Consider the following 12,102-nt stretch of genomic DNA (forward strand, 5'->3'; position numbering starts at 1 on the left):
AGGGAGTATGACCCAAACATCAATATTTTTTAAAGCTCCCAGGCAATTGCAATGAGCAGCCAAAGTTGACAAGCACTTGTCAAAAACAGTATGGAGGAGGTTGAACATGAACTTTGTCATTTTGTTCATTTAAATGTCAGGGGGTGCGATGGTGAGTGACATCAAAAAGCTTATAACTTGTGTGAGAGACACACACACACACACACATTACAACAAATATTCCCAATGCTGTGATAACTACGCAAATAAAAATGTAAAACAAAATATACAACAGGATAGTAGAGAGAGAATGAGCAATAATGCCCGATGAAAGGCTATTCCTCGTGTGTTGGCTGGTAGAGATTGGTAAATGTCATCACATTAGGAGTGAAGGGTATTTTTTTAATAGGGCAATAAGGAAGTTTCCGGAAGGCATTTTAGTTGGTGTCATAAAAGCCTCTTTCATCAGAACCTAACTAATTCAGATTTTATAATTTCTGAGAGACGTTGGGGCAGAATTACTTTTGCCCTACATCTGGGGAGAAAAAAAAAAAAAAGCTTTGCTGAGAAAAAGAAGATTTTAACAGATTATTTAAAATTCTCAATACATTATCTAAACAATTTTTAAAAACTGACATGTTCACAAGTGAAGCTCTCTGAATCTAAATTAGTTTACTGTGCTGTATTAGAACATCAAAGTTATTCAATTCTATTTTTAAAGAAAAGCATAGTATTTCAGATTTATTCCAATTGTATAAGTCTTTTTGTGATATGAATACAAATGTTCTTGAATCTGTCCTTCCACTGTCGAATATGCTTCTTAGTAGGATAAATTTTTGAGGTTTTCTACCGTATATTCTACTGTGGTTGCAAAATAAAAATATGCCTCCTGCACCCTACTTTAAGTTTTTTGTCTTTTTCTGACTAATATATCCTTATTTCTTTATTTGCTCAAAAATGAGCGCAGAATGTTTCTCCTTCCTGAAGCCCTCCCTGACTATACCCACATGGCCCCTCCCTCCATGTCATCTGATATGCTGTGGACAAGCTTCTCGTTACACTTATGTATATCAACAAATAAGCACAAAACTGAGTGATTTTTTTCTTGAAAGACTGTGAGCTGCTTGAGGGCATTTCATGTCTTTTCAGTTTCTTATCTTCAGCCACCAGCACTATGTGTGGCACTTAGCACTCAAAAATATTGCTCAAGTTAGATTAAAACAGAGAAAATGGCACCTTGTGGAATCAAAGCAAGCGCCAAAATACTCAACATCTTTAGCCTCAACTTTTATATACATTACTATCTATAAAATAGATAACTAATAAGGACTTACTGTATAGCAGGGAACTCTACTCAATACTCTGTAATGATCTATACGGGAAAAGAATCTAAAAAAGTGTGGATATATGTATATGTGTAACTGATTCACTTTGCTGTACAGCAGAAACTAACACAACATTTTAAATCAATTATACTCCAATAAAAATTTATAAGTAAATAAATAAATAAAATTTAAAAAAAGAATAATAGAAAAGATTTATGCACCAAGTAAGGAAGTACAGAGATTTCTTAAAGTTGTTTGTGATTACATCACCTTAAAAGGAAAAGGAACCAACAGAAGGTGTCAGCTTGTGCCCTGAAAATTTTCCTACAAATAATGTTATTACCTCCCCTTGAAAGAGAGAAACATATATCACGATTTCTACACTGAGGGTTTAGGGAGTGAACGTGTTTTGTTCTAATAGCGAAGTAATTGGAGATACTATTGTACTGGTCAGTATGACCCAGCCAGAATCGTTTTGATTTAGTAAACTTGTCTTCCTAAGTAAAACAAAGCTAATTGGACAAACAGAAATAATATTGCACTGCCCAAGGCTCTCCCTAGACCTTCAGAAAAAAATAAGTCAATGAGAAATAGAATTACCTTTGAGAGCAACAAACAAGAGTGACTCTGGTCTGCTCTGAAGGACAAGAGTCATGGGGCAGGGACAAGGGTGGGGACAGGGGGGAACACACATTGTTCAGGCTGGGGCTGTTGGCTTTGCATTGTGATGTTTTAATGTCACTCGTATGGCCCAACCCTACCACCCCAATCTCCCCAGGGCAGAAAAAACTTACAGAGCCCTGGTCCCTAAGACTCCCTCACACTACATCTGCTTTTGGACTCACCTTATCCTGAGACACAGAAAACCTGGACCATCTTACATTGGGACCATGGTGAGATGAGTTTCTGGTAGTTATTAGCATTGCTTCATTTATTCACATATATTTATTTCATATATATGTGAAAAAATAACCCACATAATTCTGCAAATTCAGTGGATAACAGTGACCTGTGCCAGAATAAGAATTCCACAAGCTAAGGTTATCTGTGAACCTCTTAAATCCACCCTCCTTGGGAAAAAAACATACAGCAATTTCAGATGCATTACACAGGCCTTGCTTCTTCATTTTCATCTTTCTTTAGACTATCCTCTCCCTTTTGTCCCCAAATACAAATATGTCCCTAAAAATGCCTGAAAGCATCGTAAAATGTTCAGTTACATAAAACAGAGAGCAGCCTTCACATTTTGAAACTTACAATACTTCATATACTATTTCTTTAATTCAATTTGTCAAATCTTAAATAGGTCCAGAATTCATATATTGTCCTAAAAAGCTTTGAGATAATAGTCTTCTCTTCAAAGAGAACAGTACTATTAATATACAACTGGTTAAGTTTAAACTAATAAATCATAATCAAGCAAAAGTAGGTCTTGAGGAACCTGCCTTAAGCCTCCATGACTTTAAATTTCCATATTCAGCACTTATAATAAATCCCATTTCATGTGTGTGAGAATATAAATATTCATGCATAGTTAAATGTACACCTATAAATGCACAGGATACATATGCAGAAGTAAATGTGTTTTATGACTTCAGCTTATGAAATGTCTTATAGACACATATTGGTCATGGAGAAACTACCTCTTTAATATCCATTAGATGTAATCTATGAGTTTACCACTGTGCCATCATCATAGTATAATGCCATAGTCTAAGATTTATCTATTAGGCAACTCAGAAGTGTGTAAACGCTCCAGAAATGAAAAGAAAATTGTGAAGCCATTAAATCATGGTCAATAAAGCATGTCTGTGTCAGTCATAGTCTAATCAATCCTCTAACTCTGTCAGGTTTTAGCTACAATGACTTCCAAACACATTTACCACTTTTGGGTCTTCCTTTGCATTCTTGTTATGAGTGACAAATCGCTTAGATTGGCTGACTGCTATTGCAAGGCCAAGCAAACAGATACCAAAAAGGGGGCATTTCAGGATTTGGAACAAGACCCCGGACACTTTTGCCTTATTTATAAGGGCGCTAATCTGTGCTAATAAGTGTGTACAAGCCTATGCAGGCAGAGACAGGGCCTGCAGGTCACTGCAGCCAAACACCAGGTCTTCTCTGCTGAAGACCACTCATGCTTCTAAAATCTCCACTGCCAAGTTCCAAACGCTATGCTTTCCTCTTTTCCAATTATCCCTATCTTCATCCCCATACATGCCTATTAGAAAAAAACAATAAGACATCTACTTAGTTCAGTCATCTGGCAAATGCCACGGATAATACAGTACTGTGGGTCAAATAATGCATTCAAAAACCAATCAATTTAGTGGGAAAAGAACAATCAAATTGCTTATTTTGCAGCATACAGAGCAAAAACATTACAATTTGAATGTGGTGTTTTTCAAATAGCTGTACTGATGTTGGGTAGACATAATCATATTCACCAGGCATCTCTGCACTTTGTCTCTTTGGTATATTATTTTTTAAACTGCCTTTTTTCCTTGGAATCAAATTTATTTATCCTTTTGGAATGCTTAATACCTTAATGTCAATCAATTTTTTTCACTAAAGCAAGCAAGTTCTTTGTTTTGCAGCTACATTTTTTAGTCAGCTTTTGTTCAGAAACTGTTTATTTCTGACTGCGTTACAAATGCTAGCTTTAACCAATCTATCAACCCAGGATAATACAAAGAGGGATCTTGTTAGTTCGTCCTTTCCTCTCAGGAACAAAGATACTGTATTCTGTAGTTTTGAAGAAAGGAAATAATAAGATTAGACTAAGATTTGAGAACAAGAGGAGGTCAGACCCAAGAAAGGTATGTGGTCCTTCTAGAGCTTTCCCATCTAATATGGGGAATTATAATCCATTCATGTTAAACACTTTGACTATGCTCATTATGCAAAAAGCATTAGAGCCTAGTATATTTTGTTACCATAGTTCTGCCTACTGGGAACTATAATTAAAGCACATTTGAGCAAATGCAATTTTATTTGTTATTAAGCAACTAAAAGCTTAGTCAACCTTGCAAATATGGCATTATTTTAGGATTAAAATATGAGCCAGCCAGCTTTATTAGGTCCTGTATTTATTAGCAATGGCTCCTATTCCTATTGTAGGAGACTCCTATGCTATATAACAATGTTTCTCAAACTTTAGGCTGCCTCAGAATAACCTGCAGGGCTTTTTAAAACACACTTCTGAGCTCTGCTTTCGGAGTTTCTTTACATCTGGGGTAGAGCCCTAAAATTTGCATTTCTAATATGTCCCTAGGGGATGCTGACGCTGCTGGTCTGCAGACCACACTTTAGGAACCACTGCTATATAATGTCATGGTTAGAGCTTTGGAGTCAGCCCACCTGGGCTCATATCCTGCTCTTCTACTCTTTATGTCCTTGCGCAGGTGACTTCATCTCTAAACCTCAGTTTCTTAATCCATTTAGTGGGGACAATAATACTTATCCAATAGGTTTGTTGTGTGAATAAAATGAGATGAAAATATGGACTGTGCTTAGCCCAGTGCCTGGCAGGGGAAAAATCAATGCATGGCAGTGATCAGTTTATTATTATTGTTAATTGGAGAAATAGGCCAAAGCTGGTACAGTGTATTTATAGCCAGCAGTGTGCATCGGACTCACCTGGAGAGCTTTTGTAAAATTAATGCAATACCTGCCCCCTCAAAGATTCTGATATAGCCCATATTTCATTAACTACTAAGATGCCATTGATTATAAGATGCACCATTATTTTAGGTACCACTAAGAAAGAAAATTCTGCAATTATACCATGACTAAACTAATGAAAAGTGAGAGCAACTAGATTTCAGAAATGAGCAAACGTGAAAAAATGTGCATCTTGGAATTGATAAAATACAGTAGGTACAGATGTGAATTTGGGCTTCCTTCACAGATTATTGTGATGTGCAATTCTGGTTAAAAAACACTAACCTAGTCAGTGTGGCAGCTGCAAGGGGGACTCAAAGTTCAGACGCCTTGAAACTGAGAGCCCACAGGTTGGAAGCCCCATCCTTAGAACTACAACACAGCCTAATATCATAATCCACCACACAATTCCCTAGGCTACAAATGAAACAAAGATATTTCATCTTGGTTTGATAGCATGCACCCTCTAAGCTTCTCCCATTGGATAGCATTTCCCCACATAATGAGAACAAATAAGTCCATTGATAGAGCCAATCAGATCAGGAAGTTGTCAGGCCAAGAGAGTTTTTCCTTCATAAACATGAATTCCAATCCTGAGATTTGAGGAGTACTTGGGGAGACTCTTAAGGGAAAAAACATGATTTACATTTGGGGGAGAAGGGAGGGTGGTGGAAGTCACATTACTGGGGCTTGCCGTAGTAAATTTTTGTTTTCCATCTTGATTTTTAAACTGCAGTTTGTAAAGTGTTGCAAAAAAACCCTGATTTTGTGTAACTTTTTTATCAATAGGTAATTGCAATTTCCCTTCACTCTAGGAATTTTGTGTGAAGGCAGGAGTAGCACATAACTTCCCTCAACTTTAATACTAATGCTCTCACCCACAGGAAGTGCATCTGTCTGTAATGCAACATAGAACAGGGCAATATCTTCTGACATTTTTCTTTGGGAGCTCAAGATTTCCAATAACTTCAATAAACGGTCTCTGGTAGTCTCCGTGCACATGAGTTAATTATAACGAGAAAATAAAATAATATTCATTTTAGCTTCTGAAAATTCTAAGAATGTAAATCTTCAATGAAATGTTGAAATAAAATCATAGCTGCATTTGCAATTTTCCAGCAATGAAAATTTCATTTGAACTCTTTCCTATCTTGTCACTGCCCAGTTGCTCCTTTAATGGATGGAATTGATAACAAATACTTAGTGCAGATGGACAAACAAACATAAGATGTAAGTCAGAGAGTATCAAGAATATTTTTTGAAGGTTCAAATAGTGACAAACTATAGCAATGACAATTAAAATTTTAAAATACACTAGTATAGATGATTTTCTCATTTTCTCACTGTATTAGGAACACACACACACACACACACACACACACACAAACACAAACACAAACTACCAATGAAATCTATACTTCCGAAAAAATTTTTTTGTACCTTGGAAACCTCTTTTGTTCCTGGCTCATATTAAATTCCTTTCTATTGTTATATATTAAAGGTTTACAAAAATGATGTTTTTAAAACTGTGATGTTGAAAATTTTTCATGTTTCTAATTACAGAATAGGAAATACAAGATATCATGAAACTCTACAAAAATGTCTACATAATTTAAATGACTGCACATGAGGAATATATATTTTTTTAACGTCTTTATTGGGGTATAATTGCTTTACAATGGTGTGTTAGTTTCTGCTTTATAACAAAGTGAATCAGTTATACATATACATATGTTCCCATATGTCTTCCCTCTTGCGTCTCCCTCCCTCCCACTCTCCCTATCCCACGCCTCCAGGCTGTCACAAAGCACCGAGCTAATATCCCTGTGCCATGCGGCTGCTTCCCACTAGCTATCTACCTTACTACGTTTGTTAGTGTGTATATGTCCATGACTCTCTCTCGCCCTGTCAAAGCTCACCCTTCCCCCTCCCCATATCCTCAAGTCCGTTCTCCAGTAGGTCTGCGTCTTTATTCCTGTCTTACCCCTAGGTTCTTCATGACATTTTTTTTTCTTAAATTCCATATACATGTGTTAGCATACGGTATTTGTCTTTTTCTTTCTGACTTACTTCACTCTGTATGACAGACTCTAGGTCTATCCATCTCATTACAAATAGCTCAATTTCGTTTCTTTTTAAGGCTGAGTAATATTCCATTGTATACATGTGCCACATCTTCTTTATCCATTCATCCGATGATGGGCACTTAGGTTGTTTCCATCTCCGGGCTATTGTAAATAGAGCTGCAATGAACATTTTGGTATATGACTCTTTTTGAATTTTGGTTTTCTCAGGGTATATGCCCAGTAGTGGGATTGCTGGGTCATATGGTAATTCTATTTGTAGTTTTTTAAGGAACCTCCATACTGTTCTCCATAGTGGCTAGCAAAGGAAACCATAAACAAGACCAAAAGACAACCCTCAGAATGGGAGAAAATATTTGCAAATGAAGCAACTGACAAAGGATTAATCTCCAAAATATATAAACAGCTCATGCAGCTCAATATCAAAAAAACAAACAACCCAATCCAAAAATGGGCAGAAGACCTAAATAGACATTTCTCCAAAGGAGATATACAGATTGCCAACAAACACATGAAAGAATGCTCAACATCATTAATCATTAGAGAAATGCAAATCAAAACTACAATGAGATATCATCTCACACCGGTCAGAATGGCCATCATCAAAAAATCTAGAAACAATAAATGCTGGAGAGGGTGTGGAAAAAAGGGAGCACTCTTGCACTGCTGGTGGGAATGTGAATTGGTTCAGCCACTATAGAATATAATTTAATATAAAACACAGTCACCTGAATAAGGACATCTTAGACACAGTCACACTGGTCACAGAGAATATCTGTCAACTTAAGTGAGGAGGAAGCAGCAATATCTTTACAGAAAATTCATTCCTATTTTACTATAGAGGACAGTATTTGTTCAATTGATTCTGTCTTTCATGGTTGGGCTGCACAATGAATGCAACCCTACCCTTATTTTCCAAAGAAAAAGACAAAGACTGGTCTTGTAATCCTTCAATCCCATCTACCACTGTAACATCCAACTCACTCATTTGCATACACCTTTCCACAAGGGTTTATCTTTATTAAAGAATTCTCTGTGTACTTTATCTATTTTGACCAAAACATGCATAAACTTCCTAAATTTTCATGATATCAGTGTATATGATGATTTTAAGTATTTTCAGTTCTTTGGAAGACATAAGAAAAATCTTAAGAAATAAGCATTAGCAGAGTTTTGAAGATTCTGATTTGTTTTAACAAAAACATCAATTAGTTCAAGTCCTTTGCTGATCAGAAAGTAGTGGATCTCACTTGACAGTCAAAGCATTTTGATCTTATGTTTTGCACTCCCATAAAATGCCTTGCCATTTCTAATAATAATCTGAATGTTCAACTTTTTCCAATATCCTTCTCTCAGTCTTGTATGTCTGTTAGGAAAGCAAAAGGTTTTGCTTGCCTAAGAAGAAATGTGCTAGAGAGGATGACACAACAATTTCAGGAGGGAAGAATAACAGACAAATGCCCTTTCCTCCTTTGGTATAAGTCTTGGGATTATAGAAAATGTAGAGACCAAGCACACATCACCTTCAGAGAGACCTTTAGAAGATCTTTCAACTTATCCTTGTGGACAAAATGGAGTAAAGAGAAGCCGAGTGCATGAATATTAGGGCAGATTAGTAACAGCTTCAACAGCTCTACCCAGAGGGTGCTAATTAATAGAGTAACATCCACCTGGTTCTAGGTTTCCAACATCATAGAAGGATTCTTTCCTGGGTTCCATTTGCTTCAACATTTTACATTCTCATCAATGTCCTGGATGAGACTAGAGAGGACATCATACCATTTGTAGACCGGCCAGTGACCATGTTGGATGACTGAATCAGGATCAAGAAAGAAGCTGACATGTTAGAAACAAGGGCTAAATCCAATAAGATGAAAAGTAATAGACATAAATGTAAAATGAGGTGATTAAGTCCAAAGGGACAATTGTTTTGTACAGACTGGACAGTAGCAATGGCTTAGAGACAATCCATGCAGCTAAGGCTTAGAGATTTTAGTCTATAGAAAGGTTAATATGAATCAACAGTAAACAGAATGTTTGTTGAATGAATGAATAAGTGTAGTATAGAATAATAGGAGGGATGAAGAAAGAAGGGAAGAGGAGGGAAGGAGAAAGGAGAAGAGGAAAAGAGGGAGAAGAGAGAATCTATATGAAAAGAAGAAAAACTCCATTTGTCTCTGTGCAGCCCAGACCATCCTAGACGTACTGCAGTATAAGTATGGATGGACAAACTGGGTACACTCAGGAGTGATCCGAGATGGTGTCAAATCAGCACCATTCAAGGAATTCTTGAAGGAATCAGGCATCTTTAGCCTTGGAGACCTGAAAATCATGTTTAAATATCCTAAGGACTTTCATGGGAAAAAGAATTGGAGGTGTTGTTGTTTGGACCCAATAGCTACAAATAAGATAATGAATGGAAGGCACAAAGCAGCAGAATTAGATTCCGTACTAATATCTCAGTGTCAAAGTTCTCCAAGGATGGAGCTACTGGCCACTCTCTCCAGGATGTACTGGAGCCCTGACTGGAAGATCCCTGGCAGAGCTTTTGCAAAATTAATTCAAGCATCAGATAGGTGATAGGGCTAGATAATCTCTGAAAGTCCCTCCCAGCCCCAATATTCCAATATTCAAACATTTTCTTGTGGTGCAAATTAAGTTCTTGCAAAAGATTTTCTCTAATAAAAACAATGAAAGCAAATGGTTAGCCTGGAGACGGGAACCAAGCCTTCAGGAAATCCTAAGAGAACCACGTGTTTGCTCTCTAGAGAACCGATTATCTCTTTCCCCAGGAATGTATTAATATCTCTTTGTCCTCTTCTATACCGGCTGACTCTGGGAATTTGCGCACAGCATGCTTTATCTTGCTAAATATAATAGTCCATCTAGCATTCTTTCTTTGTGCGAAATCCCTATTCACTTTCATAAATTACATGAATGGATGTGAAGTGTACTTTCCTTTATTCAATAGAGACTATTCCCAAAAGCAGCCCGAAACATGCCAAACATCTGCTCCTACACACAGTTCAATACATGATATTGATATGTATTATTACTGGGTGAATTCTGAATACAAGGCCAATTTAACACACTCCTGAACAACTCCCTCTTCCTCCCATGGCCCAGTAACAGAAAGCTCAAGGAAATCTGAATAATTCTAATATTTGCCCAAGTAAGCTACAACTAAGTCGGTAAATCTGCTAAAACAAAAACCACAGTAGACCATTCCAAAATCTAACATAAATTAGATAAGTATAAGTATGACAAATGTTTCTCTAATTTAATAAATATTTTTACATATATAAGTACTTTTTACTCTCTGCTATACTTTAATATTCAAAGATGTTGCTTTTCCAAACTGTGAGTTCCTGGGTGTTCGAGCGCTTGTTATGAGTTTATCATATATGCCTAGTCCATGTTTTAATGATTGAATGCAATTACTGTTGATCGTGTTACAACGAAAGTGACCAAAATCCCTAAATCTTGAATTCATTCTAGTCATCTACAGAGATGTCTCTCACAGACAGTGAATTTCCTAACAGACGTGTTCATAAAGACACTCAGAGTAAACACAACTTTATTACCACTTAGGGCTTTGGCCCCAAATACCTCTCTGGTCTCCTTTCCTGGTGAAGTGACCTGGGACCTCATGTGAGTTTGACAGACTCTTTCTGTCCCTTGGGCTACAGATTAATTTTTAAAAATAGCCCTAGAAGCTGATCCTTGATTCCTTCACAAGTCCCAGTCTGATTCTAGTTCCTGACAAAGCCACTGCTCTCACACAGATTACATCTGCCCAGAGGAGGCAGGTTTTCCTGAGTGAAGTCTTTCTATACACCTGTGTTGTCCAATGCAGCCACTAGCCACATAGGGCTATTTAAATTTAATTTTAAGTAAATTAAAATTACAGTTAAAATTCAGTTCCTTGGTGTACTAGCCACATTTCAAGTGCTGAATAGCCACATGTGGCCAGTGACTAGGATGCCATTTTGTTCTTGACTTTGGCCAACTTTTTTCTTGGAGTTGGGCAGACTCATCCCCTGCTAAAGATCAGAGTGTGAAACTGTTTACTCATTTTTCATTCAACACATATTTATCAATTTCTTTTCTAGCTGCTGGATATATCACCATGAACAAAACAGATATGTACCTGCTCTCATGGAGCTGTCATTCTAGTGGAAAAACCAACAATAACAGGTAAACAGCTAATGGAAAAGATTATTTAAGTTAACGATTTTTTTCTTTCTTTTTTTTGGCCACACCCCGCACAGCATGTTGGATCTTATTATGGTTCCCCAGTCAGGGAGCGAACCCACACCCCCTGCAGTGGAAGCACGGAGTCTTAACCACCGGACCACCAGTGAACTCCCTAAGTTTTGAATTTTAATGCTAGTGTATCTCCCTTTCAGCCTCACGGCAACAAGGAATTTTTGTTTCATTCAAGTGGGCCCATCCCTACAGTCGCCAGCCTGCTCTCCCTTGACAGTCTTCATATGGCAAACACTGATGGTTTTAGGATTTCCTTGAATCTACTGTTTTTTTTATTCAGTCTCCTTTTTTCTTTAGAATTTCTACCGACAGCTTTTTTTTTTTTTTTTCATCTTAAGACTTCTGATTTCAAAGCTTTATTTAACTTTGTCCCTTCTTGAGGAAAAAGAGCTTGTCGTGTTCCCATCATGAATCAAGATTTTTTTCATAAAGAAAGACACCATTACAAAAGTACTTGAAACTAATTATTTTAAATGATCAAAATAACCATTTTCCACAGTACTGTTTACTATTTTTTCTGCCTTTTTCTCATTTAACTGTCTACCCACAGTTAATTCTGTATGCTTTATTCCATCATCAAGGGTTCTCCAGGCTTTTTAGTTTCAGTGATCACATTTTTAGGTGAGGCTAGTCTTAACTATTTCTATTCCCAAATAGTACAGCAAAAACTACAAGACATTCCCTCCTGGAAACCTCCACCTCCAGCTTCTTCACCTTGTCATTAGATCTTCAGACTGTCTCTTGAACTAAAATCTTTATTCTATTCCCAGTGGGCTATACCA

The 12,102-nt window shown here is 37.0% G+C and overlaps 1 protein-coding gene across 2 annotated transcripts in view; it reads right to left on the reverse strand.

Moving 5' to 3' along the window:
• GRM8 (glutamate metabotropic receptor 8) overlaps positions 1-12,102 on the reverse strand; it is a 755,282-nt gene that overhangs the window by 485,274 nt on the left and 257,906 nt on the right. The gene's annotated exons all lie outside the window — the stretch shown is intronic.

Source organism: Monodon monoceros, unplaced genomic scaffold, assembly GCF_005190385.1.
Source record: "Monodon monoceros isolate NGI ecotype Baffin Bay Population unplaced genomic scaffold, NGI_Narwhal_1 Super_Scaffold_2, whole genome shotgun sequence".
Lineage (NCBI taxonomy): Eukaryota > Metazoa > Chordata > Mammalia > Artiodactyla > Monodontidae > Monodon > Monodon monoceros.